The sequence below is a fragment of the Phyllostomus discolor genome, chromosome 3 (genome assembly GCF_004126475.2).
Source record: "Phyllostomus discolor isolate MPI-MPIP mPhyDis1 chromosome 3, mPhyDis1.pri.v3, whole genome shotgun sequence".
NCBI lineage: Eukaryota > Metazoa > Chordata > Mammalia > Chiroptera > Phyllostomidae > Phyllostomus > Phyllostomus discolor.
In genome coordinates, this window is record NC_040905.2 from 175,528,079 (window position 1) to 175,543,353 (window position 15,275).

A 15,275-nucleotide genomic window follows, 5' to 3' on the forward strand; every position below is an offset into this window, starting at 1 on the left:
GTACCTAACTGGTTATTTCTATTTCAGTTAAGCATAGACTCCTAGGTGGGCCTTACCATAACTTAAATGGTGCTGATGTACTGGAACTAAATCAATGTGTACAAATTGAAAACTGAGTTTATAATGTATGTTACAATGTATATAAGTTAAAAGTTTAAATGTACTAACAACCTGATATCCAAAGGTTGATATTTTATATTGTTTTGTGAAGTGAATAATCTATAAATCATTATAATTACAAAACTGAATGTTCACTTATTGGTTTGTTTGGGAATGGGTATGTCTATGGATCCAAGCTTTGAGGGGTCTGAAGACTATTTATGCTAGTTTATATTCCTGCCACACTTTATGCAGGTGGGAGATCTCCTTTGGAAAAGCATTATAGAATTACAACTCATATTTGCTAGACCTTCTACCAGGATATTGATAGTGGCCCATGGAAGTGAATGAGTTACTCTGAAGGTTAATTTTTATTCAATTTACAGCATATGTGTCTATGTTTGATGCATACTTACTGGCTGCCAGCTATCGGTAGGTAGGCTCTTGGGGGGCAGACACTTAGCTACTCCCCCACAATGCCACTACCTGGTACAACAACAGTAAGTCTCAGACCACATTCTGTTGCATAGGTAGAAAATTATTAAAAAACATTCACTAGCAAAGGAGGGACCAATGAGCAGGGAAGGACTAATGTGAGGCCAATGAGATCCTTATCTAGGGCACACAATTTAAATGGTCACCAAAAACTCAGTAATCAAGATAAAAAATATTTTAATGCATTGTTTAAAAAATCAAAATTAGTACAATACATTCTTGATGAGTAAAAGTAAAAATTTTAAATAAAGATGAGATCAGTATTCTTGTTTTTTCCACTTTCTGTCCTCAAGTATCTTAAAGTAACTTAAATCATCAGGGCCCTAGAATAGAATAGGGCGCATGGCAAAGCCCCGCCCTTACAGAGAGAATTTTCAGTGGGAAAGGGAGACAATAGATACGCCAATAGATGAGACAATAGATATAGTAGCAGGCATTGCTGAATGCCATCCAGAGAAATGAAGACTTCTGAAGGGATAGAGTATGATGGACGACATTTTCCTATTTAGGAAAGTCAGGACAGTCTAGCATAACAAAGGACGCTTGAGCAGGGGCCTGACTGTGGCAAAGCAGGAGCTGTGCAGTGTCCAGTGGGACAGTGTTTCCTGCAAAGGAAAGAGCAAGTGCACAGGTAATGCATGTTGGGGAAATTACCACACTCCTGTTGTACAAGATGAAAATATGAGAATATAAAGCAGGGAAACTAAAAGCCTTCTTATACTCCCATTCCTCAGGAAGCGCCACTTGGAACCATTTATTATGTTTCCTTCCAGAAGTTTTCTTATACGCAGAAACCCCTATGCACTTCTTTACCTTCTCCTTCCTTCCTTCCTACCTTCTTTCCCTTGTTCCCCCTTCTACCTTGCTCTCTTTCAAAGTGACCTTCTCATACACACTTTGTGGCAATAATTTATAAACTTCTTTTTTAAAAAGATTTTACTTATTTACTTTTAGAGAGAGGAGAAGAGGGGAAGAAAGAGCAGGAGACAAATATTAATGTGTGGTTGCCTCTCACGTGGCCCCCACTGGTGATCTGGCTGACAACCCAGGCATGTGCCCTGACTGGGAATCAGACTGGTGACTCTTTGGTTCGCAGCTCATGCTCAGTCCACTGAGCTACACCAGCCAGGGCTATAAACTTCTTATTAATACTTCTCCAATATCTTTCATTTTAGCACACTTGCAGAGTAAACTTCCTTCTTTGTTTTATAGTATGTGTTTGATAGTGTGAGCATACCAAAATTGACTCAATCAATCTTTGGTAAATACACTTTATTTACATTTCCAATTTTTTTACTATTAAAATAATGCTGTAGTGATTATTCTTTTATACATTGTGTGTGTGTGTGTGTGTGTGTGTATATATATATATATATATATATATATATATCAGTATAAGTATTTCTTGTTAATACTCAAGTTTGAATTATAAGTCAGATTGTATGCACTTTTCTAATTATAATATACATTAATGAAGTGCCCTACAAAAAGGTTATGCTAATTTATATTACTGCCACATTTTATGAGAGTTCCTGTTTTCTGATACTCTTGCCAGCATTAAAGCACTAACAGTCACTTACATCTTTGCTAGTTGATAAATAAAAATTATATCTCCTCATTATTATAATTTGTATTTCTTTTCTTTTAATTTTTAAAATCGATTTCAGAGAGAGAAAGAGAGACAGAAACATTGATTTGTCATGCCACTTATTTATGCACTCATTGGTTGATTCTCGTATGTGCCCTGGCCAGGGATCCAACTTGCAACCTTGGCGTATTAGGGTAATGCTCTAACTGACTGAGGTAGCCAGCTAGGGCTGCATGTATTTTCTTTTTACTAAGGCTGAATGTTTGTTTCTATAGTTATTGGCCATTGACTAAGGCAAGGGGGCTAATGGTAACTGAGGACAGAAATCCTTACCTATTACCTGTCTAAATGCCCAGGGCTGCCATGAGCACATACCACATCTTGAGCAGATTAGAAAAAGCAAAAGTGTGCTCTGTCCTTATGACACTTTATTGCCATCTACTAGACAATCGCCATTATAAATAAATCAGTCCCTGATGACCGCTGTCTGACTGGTTAATGGTGCCCTGCAGAGTCGTACAGTGCACAACCCCCACATCTGTACAGGGCAGCCTGCTAATATTCAGGCTTAGTTTCTGGATCTCAGCCAAAATAACTGTTGTTATCTTGACCTCTCTAGGTTTCATTCATTGTGTGCTGGCTCTCTGACTTACTCTAGGACATGGCCTCATTTTCTCGTTTTAAATTCCTTGGGCTGTCCTGGTCCTCCTTTTCTGGCTCATTTAATCTGTCTGTACACTTGACTCTCAGTGATCTGGTGGGTACCCTTTTGGTACTTTCTTGACAGGAAGTAATTCACATTTTTCTCTAAAAGCCTGTGATTCAGTGTCACAGCTCCACCAGCTTTCCCAAATGCTTACGAGAACTTCTGCGGTCAAATAGCCCATTTCTCTTTAAAAACATAATATTGGCTTTCCCTTTTAGAACATAGGTGCCACTCTAGTCACGTGATTCCATCCACACAGTAGATAACATTGATTGCATGTTTACTAAAGACAGAGCATTTTCTCAGCTCTTTACATGTATACATTTAGTTTGTCATTTTAACTACTACATGAATTAGATATTAATTATTAACAGCACTACTATTATCCCATTACTGCTACTGCTGGTATACTCAGAGGCAGGTGGGTAAAGAAGAGGAGGTGGCTATAAAGGAAACCAAAGCTAGCAAATTTACTCTTAGGATTTAGGGCAAACATCCCCTTCCCATCTCTTTAATAAGGTAAGACACTGAGTTTACCTACCCAGAAATACAATAGGGGAGTTTAATGCCATTGGGCAAACTCTACAACAGCTCAGCCCGCGAGAGGCTTGAGATAATTCAAGCCCTTTAGCTTCAGAATAAACTGATGAGGCTCACAGAAGGCCATATCCTCGGGAAGTAGGTCCCTGTTGACCTCCCTTTAAAAGTGTACAAAGTTCATGGTTCCCCATGATCCACTGAGCAAATGTCACATGCCTCTGATACAATTCACTGTCCAGCAAATAATCAAGCCAGGCGCTCTCTTTGAAAAGACCCTGATGAAAATGTGTGTGTGTCTGTAGTGGAGCCTGGAGAAAAGTTGTGGGAACGCTGTATATCCAGGAAGATGTACTGGAATTGTGGACTGAAAACAGCTTTGAAAACCATAATCAAAGACTTCTGTTTTCATGACCTGGAAACTGAAACACTGGGGTATTTGGTCAAACTCACAGTGCTTTGAGCAGTGCACCAGGATGCCCAGAATTGTGCCCTTTCCCCGAACACAAGGTTCCGTTAAATTTAGAGACAATGGCCTTCGGGTTTCATATCACGCCTGTTGATGATTGGTTGTGTGACATGGAGCAAATCACTTTATCCAGCTGCATAGGGATTAGGTTTCGAAAGTTTCGTTGCTCCTTAACATTCAGTGACCCTGCTCTAAGTTCCCTTTCTAAACCTGGCCCTTTCCTTTCAGGACCCACATCCATTGAGCATCCTCACAGGACTTAAGAATGGCCTCCCTTTGTGAGATGTCTCAGCCTGTGTAAGCAACAGCCCTGGGGCCCACCCAAGAAGATTTATAGTGTGGAGACTTTTCTTAGCAGAGCTTTGACAAGGAAAATGGCAGGCAGCCAGCAACCCAAACCAAACAACTGTCAGATGGCTGGGGAAAGAAAAATAAATGTGGAGCAGAGTCGAAGGCTCAATAGCTATTTCAGGGCAGTAGAAGGCCTCCTTTATGGCCATTTTGACTGAAGCATCAGAGCGTGCCTGAACCAGAGGATCTGCCCCTTCCTGACCCCAAATGCCTGAGCTACAGAGGCCTGGGGGAGTTCCCTCAACCATCTGCCCTTATGACTGTGTAGCTTAGGCCCTTGGGACCACCATCCATGAGCACAAGATTCCAGATGCTAATGAGGAATCTCTGCAAACCTCTGCGCATCAGGGATGCTTCCTGAAACTCTTGCTATTCACAGTCCGTTCATGGAGCTGCAATCATATTTATCTTCGTATGCAGAAATGTGTTTCTCAAGCTCACAGGGTCTTTTTGATGACATATGTTTGTTTCCTTAACCAATTACTCTCTGCTTCCATCCACCACGCTGTGGGGTTGACATCATTTTATTTTTCCTAGATTGAAAATGTGAGATAAATGACTTACTTTCACTCTATTCCTCAATCTGGGAGACAAGATTGCTTTTCACTCCCACCCTCTCTTTATTTATGCTCATACTTGCATCTATTTTTGTATGTTTTATAGGGATCTTGTGATACAAATATTGTGTATTTGTGGCTACCAAACTCCATCTGTGTAGAGATTGTATCTTGGCAAATAAAATCTAGCTAATTTAGATTCCCCAGGTACTGAATTTACTTTCAGATTCCTTGCTCCCTTCCTTTATTTTTCCATCTCGTTTTTCCTCTCTTTTCCTCTTCCTGTTTCTTCCTCTCGCCTCTTTTTCTTCTTTCTTCCATTGAAATGCTTTCTTGTGTATCACACTCGGCAATCACAGAATGCAGTCAGTATCAGTAGAAATAAGTTTCTCAAATATATATTTCTTTACTGTTATCATCTTATATTTAAAAAACTCTCTCATAAAGAAGGCATTGTGAATTTTTTTAATCTGTGGAAGATGAAAAGGAGCAATATTTAATTCCTAAAAAAACATAAAGACAAGCTGAGGCTAAAATAAGAAATACCCAGTTCAAGGTATTCTCTCAAATGGAAATTCATTCAAGGTTCATCAGGTGAAAGTATTTGTGATGTAACAGGAGGATGGAGTCTGTGGCTAAACTAGAACATCATGCTTAAAATTTTTAAATTCATTTCATAGGTGTTTTTTTTTAAATCACATCAGCCACTCAAAATCAGTTTGTATATCTAACTGGATGGCAGGTCAGTAAGCTTGTAACCATTGATTTAGGTAATCATGACTTTATTTTACTCTACTTTTCTGGGAAACCAATGCTTGTTCTGGAATAACTTACTTAAGATTATGGCATCCCCCACCACAATTTGAGACAAGTCACTCCTCTATCTCATTGTTTTTAGAATAATCTGAGTATTTTTATGGCATTTAATATTCTCCCTGATAGGACCCCAACCTGTTTTTACGTCCTTATCTTTTTCTCAGTACCCAAATTTCTGCCAATCTGACTTACTCATATTTTTCTTCATCATATCCTGTCCTTTCACTCTTTTCCACCCATGCATTTTGTTGTTATAAATTCTTTCCCCATCTCTGTAGACACTTTACTCGTTGGTCAAAGCCTTGACTCAAAGTGCCTTAACTGAGTTCTAGAGTCTCCATTTAAAGTTATGTGATGTTATGCATAGTTATGTTATGCTTTGTGCTCTCTGAATCTATGTAAAGCTCTGTTAAATTAGGGTGGCCTATAGCTTGGTTTGTCCTAGACAGTCTCTGTTTATGCCTGTGGTCCCAGCTTAATCATTACTTCCTAATGGTCATGCTACTTAGACCATTTAGCTACATTTCTGCCTTATGTTGGAGTGAGAGGTGTTCATGTCCTCACTGGACCAAGGATCATCCTTGTATCCTCCAGTGACTAGGTTATTTCCTTTACATTCGTACCTGCCAGTTAAAGGAATTGGTGAATTACTCTCATTTCCATATGAACAGAAAGGATTGAAGATAGTGTGTTTTATAAGTAGCCCAGAGGTTGACTCTCATCTTCAGGTGTTTGCTCTTCTTTTCTCCCTTTTGGAAAAATTTGACTTAGGTTCTTTGTTGCATTTAGTTAGTGGCAATAAAGAACAGATCACAGAACTATGTGTCTTACTGCAAGAAAGAATTTTACATGATTATCTGCTCAAGTCCCCTCCCTTTATTCATGTAAGTAAGCTTATAGTGGACATCTGTTACATTTTGGTCTCGGTATCATTTCCTCTTTTTCTTTAAATAGTGACACACTGATTTTCTTTTAGGGAGACTACCTCCACATAAGTTTCAGTAGTGAGGCCACTATGACCAGGGTGGGACCAATAAGGTACACAAGGTGTACAATCTTAGGAGGCACTCACCCTCAGGGTTGTGCAAGAACAGGGTTGATAGTGACAGAGTGACTTCTTCAATAGTGTGTCCTAGATGTTTGTTTGTCTCAGGACCCTAGTCCTGGCCTGGCTCAGAAAAAAATGGGCTAATCCAATCTCTGTCTCCAGGGCTGAACATTTGACTTAAGTCTGCTTAAAGAGCTTTCCTCCCACTAAAAGGCAGTCATGTGACATGATGTGAGCCAGTGAGGTTCTACTCTAGGACTTTCATTGGAATTCTCGGGAAAGCAGTCTCTCTGATGCAGTTGAAACAGTGAGGATGGGAGACTTGAAACGCTGGGCCACCTTTGGAGCAGGCTGCTGGAGAATAAAATGGGAGCAGGAAGCAGTAGACCCAGAAGAGCTGCCTCCTAATGCACGGTTGAAGCACCTGAAACTAGCTATTCTGATTTGTCCTGGGATTTTCAGGTATATAGTCAATAAATAACTCTTCACACACACATACCTGTTTCTTCTTCCCTCCATGCCAGTACATGACTCAAGTTTCTGGTTATTTGCAAATGCAAGAGTTCTGTCCATAAATATGAAGTAGCAAAGGCCTGTGGGAGTTGACTCTGGCTCTTGGTCACAATGCTTTAGTCAAGTGTAGAGAATAAAGCTAGATCTATACTTACATGGTATATCTTCATTCCTCTCTACTGTCTCTGATGTCCATGAGCAGCACAGAATCGTTAAGTCTCTGAACGACTCATTTGAAAGTGCACTTGACCAAAATCACAGGTTAAAGATATTTAGGAACCAGAAGCCTATGCTTGATATTATTTTTGAAGGGATTGTTATTTTTAGATTAATTTACTGCTTGACTTATTATGAAAGCATTGAAGTCAAAAGAGGTAAGGTAAAAATACATATCTGGATTTTTTGTTCAGTAATCTTTCAGCACACTTCACAGCTTCTCAAAACTAGCAACTCATTTTCATCTTCTAGCTGGATTTTGATATATCGTTGAACTGCAGTGATCTTTTGGGTGTCTAGATTATGGTTTATTACAATGTTTTCTCAGCTTAAGACCAAGCACTAGTAATTGATTTTTTTTTTTATCTCCCGTTGGGGCACACAATTTGGTTTGCTAATGGTGACAAATGACATTAAGAGACAAATCAGTTTAAATTAATGACTCTACACTTGTAAAATACCCTAGAGAGGACACGTTGACTCTGACATTGAAGAGAGTGTGGTATTTTTGCCACCTGCAATTAGTGAAGTTAATGAAAAAATCCAAAGGCCATCACAACTTCCCACACAGTAGCATGGATTTACATCATTGGGAGGGCTTGGTAAAACACCATTGCAGGGCCCTGTCTCTGGAGTTTTGGATTCAGTGAGTTTTGGGGCAGGCCCAAGAATTTGCATTTTCTACAGTTTCCAAGATGATGCTGAGGCTGAAGATCTAGCAATCACACTCTGAGAACTACGGCTCTATATTAGGGATAGAATTCGATCCAAACAAGGGATTAGGGAGAAATGCTAACAGAGCAGCATATTGGAGAACTTTCTGAGGCTGTGATGAAAAAAAGAAAGTCATTCCCAATGCAACCTTCTTTTTTAAACTTTCAAACCCAGACGCGCCAGCAGAGTCTCTTTAAGTATTTGAAAGAATGCATATGGCAGTGGGTTGTGTCACTTACAAAAAAGAAAACAAAGAGACACCTAATCTTGATTAATTCATTTCGGTTTTCAGTTTTCCAGGCCCAGAAACTGTTATTTCATTGCTTGGGGACCAGTCTTTTTAGGGATGGTATGAATTTGTTAAATAAGTCCAAATGCAAAGTTCTGAAGGGTTTCACCTTTTTGTTACACTGACCCATATGTGGAGCAAAGACACTTTTCTTAATTTTTATCAATACTATGTATCCAAAACATTTCTTATCATGGGTTTCTGAAATTTCAAGTTGATGACAGGGTAGGAGTGTTGGAGGGTGGACGGGAGGGCAAGAGGTGTGGGCATTAATGACAGCGTTGTATAGCAAAGTGCTCAGGATGCAATATGGAATGCATGTTGTAAAAATGCCTCAAGATCCTATCACGCCAAATCAAATTTCTCATTGGACATTTTTTTCCCCAAACCCTCCAAACTCTTACATGTTATAATACTTCTTCTTGGACTATTCTTAATGACTCATCTTTGAGTCTCAGAACAGTTTGACTCTCTTTATCCCCCAATCTCTCTCCATATCATTTCCTTAAGACCATAAGGTCAAAATCAGAGTTGTCTTTGTTTAAGAAAATACCAGTTGTATGGTATTTTCTTAAACAAAGATGAATCTCTACAGTCCACTATATTAACAATAATGTTTTAAAATAATGAGTAAAACTCATATTTGAAAAAAAGATATACCACATTTTTTGCACACATCTGGAAAATTCTTGTGATCTCTAATTTGCAAAAAAATGGTATTGGTGGTCAATTTTGTAGTTAAATCTCAGAGAACATCTACGGGCTTATGCTCCTCCCTCCCTCAGTCAGGATCCTGATGCTGAAACCCCAAGATTCTAATGAAGTGTTTCCCCAAATAGTTTGGCATGGGTATGTTTTGTTGATTCATTATTGTTGAGCTTCTGTCTGAAAAACAAGTGAGCCATGTATATTTATCTTTTTTTATTACATTATATTGTGTTTTCATATTAATCCTAGAAATTGTGGAGTAGATTTTACTGGGCTTTCTGAATATATAAATGTTTTCTTTATTAATGGTGATTAAAAAGCTTATTTTCCAATAGTCATTCCTTTCTTTTTGTATGCTTCCTGGATTCCTGAATTGTCCACAGAAGTTTATCATGTTCAAAGACATTCTTCTGTTTTTTAATTTTCTAAGGTTTTAAAAACATTTTTTTAAAATAATAAATTGATGGTGAATGCTGTTGAATGCCTTTGAAACATCTAAGTGATTAAATTAAAAGGTTTATCTTTTTTTATTAGTACCATTTTTTGAATAATTATATTAAGAGATTTCTCAATATGTTGCCTGAATTCTTGGAATAAACCCTACTTAGTCATGGTGGCTAATTCTTTTGTACAAATAAATTCAGTTTGAAGAATTTATATTAATAAGTAAGACTTGTGTTTTTACATTTTTTTAGGCCCTATCTGGTGTGACTCTGTGGCATGAGCATTGGCCTGTGAACTGAAAGGTCACTGGTTTGATTCCCAGTCAGAGCACATGCTTGGGTTACGGGTCAGGTCCCCACTTGGGGGGTGTGCAAGAGGCAACCAGTCAATGTTTCTCTCTCACATCGATGTTTTTCTCCCTCTCTGTCTCCTTCCTCCACCCTCTCTAAAAATGAATAAAATCTTCTTTAAAAAAGAATAAAAAATAATTTTTTGGTTCTCTCTAGTCAAAAATAATTTTGACCAAAGGGTTTGTTAAGCTTATTAGAAAATTAAGTAGTTTTGTAAGTATAAGAATGATCTTTATTCTTTTTTTTGAAAAATGTATATGTAATTTGTAGATAACTACTTTTAAAAGTACTTTTTAGAAAAACTTTTAAATAATTTTTTGTGGTAGTCTTATCATATTTTAAAACTTTTAATTGACTCATTTATATATTATTTTCTCATAAATGAATGTATTCTATAAAAATGTTCTTATTTTTAGAATCAGAGTATTTTATATTTTTAATCCTATTTTAAATTCCAGGCTATTTCAAGTATATTCTTATCTATAATAAAAGTATTAAGGATAATGAATTTACTTATGACTACGACTTTGATAGAAATTTTGGTAGGAATAAGTACATAAATTTATATATACTCCTCCCATTTTTGCTCTTTTAACAGTCTATAATAGCATTCTGGTGACCCACAAGTTTCTTTTATTCACAACTTAATGTTCTAATTTAATAAATATTCTCATGGACAATTAGAAAAAGTGCATATTTTGCACACCTAAGATTTTATATATGTATGTGTTGTGTATACATATGTATAAATATACAAATGCTTACATGTGAACATATACATTTTATGTGTTATATGTATATATCAGTTGTTTTTAAAAACTGTATTATTTATGTTTAAATCTATTTTAGATTTAAATGGCTTAAAAGGAGGTACATAAAAGTTTCTGAGAATTCTTTTTCTATCCCTTTCCTGAAATTTTTATTACTTTTTAAATGTAATATTTTGATGCTTTATCAGTGGTTTTTGGAGCTAACTGCCTTATTTCTCTGGATGTTTATAGAGCTTTATTTTTAATACTTTTAATTAAATAATATAAGAATTTATGTGCATGTATGCACATGAGGGATTCTTTCAACAATTATACCAGAGACATATCAACTCTTTTGTTCAATTATTTTTAAAACCTTTTTATTTTAAAATAATTTTAGGTTTACAGAAGAATTGCAAAGATATTACAGAGAATTTCCATATATCTTCACCCAGATATGCCTAATGTTAACATCTTATATAACTATGATATTTTTTTTTTAATCAAAATTATGTAATTAACATAAGTGATACTATTAACTAAACTACCTACTTTATTTGGAGTTCAACAGGTTTGCCACTATTACTTCTTTCCTCTTCCAGGATCCAATGTATTTAGTTGTCATGCCTGTTTAGAAACTTTCAATCTGTGGCAGTGATTAGTAACCTCGATACTTTTTTATTATTTTATTGTTGTTCAAGTACTGTTGTCTTCATTTATCCTCCACCACTCCCCCCTCACCCCAGCCATCCCCACCTCCCTACCCTGCTTCCACCCCCTTTGGTTTTGTCCATGTGTCCTTTATAGTTGTTCCTGAAAACCCTTCTCCCCTTCCCCCCGATTTGATGAATGTATCCAATCATTTATTAAACTCGTGATAGAATGTATTCTTCATGTACGATTTCTGCTCTACTCCAATTATTTATATTTTCCACCTGTGGAACATGTATAATTAATAGGTTTGATCTCCATTGTCTTAATTTATAATCTTTCATCTTTTTTTTAAAGATTTTATTTATTTTTAGAGAGAGGAGAAGAGAAGGAGAAAGAGTGGGAGAGAAACATCAATGTGTGACTGCCTCTCCTGTGCCCCAAACTGGGGCACTGGCCTGTAGCCCAGGCATGTGTCCTGACTGGGAATTGAACCAGCAACCATTTGGTTCACAGGCCCATGCTCAATCCACTGAGCTACACCAGCCAGGGCTTTTGCATCATCTTTTAAGAATATTTTCTCCCTCCTTAATAAATTTGGAGAGGGTTTGTCATGTTTTCTTCCACCTTGATTATTTTTGATCATCTAAAATATCAATTTTTTCTTTATCAGCAACATTAAAATTTTTTGTCTAAAGCTGATTTTCCTGCAATGCTTTCTTAGATAACACTATATCTTAGCTTGCAATCTGTGCCATATGCATCTACTGTAATTACTTATTGCATTAATTATAAATAATTAATCTTAGCCCATGTCTCTTTTTCACTGATGCTCAGGTTTCATAGAGCAGAAAGTCATAAGGTAAAAAGAGAATGAAGCAGATATAAAGAAGAAAGCAGACAGAAGACCATGAAGCTTCAAAGGAGAAACAGAGAGGTCAATTGCTTTGGTTTTGATGATTTGCAATTACATCTCTTCTAAGAAAGCAAAAAAGCCTTGTAGCATTTTCTTTTGATTCCTCTAGTAAATCATCTGATTTTTATTTAGCATGAAATTATTATTTTTTGATTAAAAATAAATTATTTTCCTTCCCCCCCAGTTTTTTGTTTTGATTAGACATAATTTTATTTTTGTCTTTTTACATGTTTGATAGTGGGGAGATCTCCCTCCAGTTTACCAACCCTCAGGGCACATGAAGTCACTTTGACTTCTTTCTCCCATTCTCTGTGGCAGTGCTGGAGATCCTTTCTTGCACAGACTGAAAAATGTATAGAGTTCCAGCTTCCTTTTCAAAGCTGAGTGAGCTTGCATCTAGTGTAGTTATGATTAGTGAAGTTATATGCCCTCCTTGTCTGCATCACTGATGGGTTTCTTGAGATTCAAAATAATATGGCATATAAAATACAGACTTCCTTAATGGGAACTGCATCAGTATATTTCCACTGCCTGTCCTCCATCAACAACAATTTCTTTTGGATGACTACACTTCCCGCAGAGTAATATGCCATTGCTTTCTCGCTCCGTGTTTTTCAACCTGCTTTCTGAGACCAGTGGCCTCTGGGTGGCCATAAAAAGATGAGGCAAGGAGATAAGGCAAAATCCTAATAGCACAGAGATAGCTATCTGAATTCTTTTGGTGACTAATAAAGAATTCCAGTCAATTGTGGGGGAGTGAAAAGTGGTTTCCTATACATTTTTGGGGAGTGGGGAGGGCAGAGCTGCTTATTCATGATGCAAAAGAATGTATAGATCACATGTTACTTTTCTTTATTTGTGAATTTATTGGTTAAACAAAGACGCATGTTGAATTATTGTTATGTGCAAGGCACTATGCTTGGTTTTGATAACTTATATCTAACCAGAGAAGTCATGATCCTTGCCTCCATTAATTTTTTTCACAGTTGCTGGAATAAATTAGCTTTTTTGAATGTCAGCATTTATTGAGTGTAGTGTCTTACTCTATAGAATTGTTATCAGAACTAAACATGAAAATCAATATCTGGTGTCAGCTGCATGGTAAATACTCAGCCAACATTAACTACAACTACTTCTATTCTGATTATATGACTACGACTACATTTTTTTTTACTGCTAGTGGTCAAGAATTAAGGTGAATCCCTACATGCATCATAACATTCAGTCTTCAAAATAAATCTTTATGGATGTCAGTCAGTCTTCTGAGTCTTTCTTGTGTTGAGTATTTATTTATTTGGAATTTTGACAGACTAAGGGGAGGCTGAGTAAGGGGCGGCTAGTCTTTTTTCCACTTGCCTTAAATCACAGGTGGCAAACACAAGGCCCGAGGGCCAAATCTGGCCCCCTACGTTGTTTTATCCAGCCTGGCACCTTGTTTCTACCTGACAGCAGCTCTGAGCTCCTTGCCCCTAGTTAAGGAGCAGTTATATTTATTCAGCCCTAAAATTACATTTGGCCCTTTGAAGGCAACCATGAAGCTGATGTGGCCCCTGATGAAAATGAGTTTGACTCCCCTGCCTTAAATATTTTAGCTTTTCATTTTGAAATGATTTCATACTTAAAAATGTTGCAAAACAGTACAAAGAATTTCTTCATACCATTGCTGAACTTTCTCAAATGTTAATATATTAAATAATCCCAGTTTAATTATTTAAAGTAACATTACCATAATACATGTAACAAATCTATAGAATTTATTCAAATTCCTTCTCACCTTTGCTGTTCATCTAATGTTCTGTTTCTAGACTATGACCTGATTCAGGATCATATATATTATCTAGTATTTTATCTCCTTAGTGACCTTTTTTCTGTTGATAGTTTCTTAGCCTTTTGGTCCTTTGTAACCTTGACACTTGAAGAACCTTGAAGAGTGCTGATCAGCACTTAATTTGGATTTCTCTGATGTTTCCTCATCATTAAACTCAAATTATGGATTGTGGGCAAGAGCATCACCAAAGTGAGATGGTGTTCTTCTCAATACACCCTAATCAGGAGCTGCACGCTGTTGACAGGTCTCATTGGTGGTGACGACTGGCAATTTTGACCACTTGGTTAAAAGAGTATCTTCCTGGTTTCTTCACTGTAAAGTGGGTATTTTTCTCCTTTTAATTAGTAAGTGTCTTGAGGGGAGATACTCTGAGATTATGTAAATATTCTGTTTCTCATCTTTTGCCCAGTAATCTTAGCTTTCATCTATGATGGTACAGACACAAGTTTTAATGCCTATTCATTATTTTTTGCCCACAGCAATTATGACAGTGGTATTTGCCAAAGTGGGGTTTTTCTGTTTCCATCGGTCCATGGACACTTGTTCATTGGAATCCTGTTGTAGTGGGAGCTTTCCCTTCTCCGTATGTTTATTCACACAACCCTTTATTTATACACTATACACTCCTGAATGATTGCTACGATCATAATTTATTTTGTGACCAGCATCTGACCACTGGTAGCCCCTTGCAGCTGTGTCCTCATTTGGATAATATTTTATATTGAACATCTTTTTTCACATCCCCCCAATATTATTATTAATACTTTCAAACACATAAAAAAGTTAATCAGTCAATTGCAGGTTGGGGTGAATGGTCAGAAAATATCCTATGAAAGGTCTTTAATGGTGATAAGGAGGAGAGAATATCTGAATATTGGGAACCTTGGGGCCTCCATGTGAGTAAGGGGTGACTTTTAACAAAATAAAGAAAAGGCAGCCTCTAGAACAAGAAATTAAACAAAATCGACAAGTGACCATTCCGCCTAACCAGTGCAGGGCTCCATTTCTGGAGGCAAACTTAGCTTGTTTCACACTTTTATTTAAGGCAGAGGAATGGGGTGGATGAATGGATGTGGGAAACCAGGAATTTGCCCCACCCTTACTTCTGGAAAGGCTTTATCTGACTTTCTTCCCAGTGGAAACTTAGCCAGAGTCAGTCAGCATTCAAATAAAATGGGTTGCCTGCGCTTCCATTATCACAGGCCACATTGGAAATGTGTCTATTTTCTGA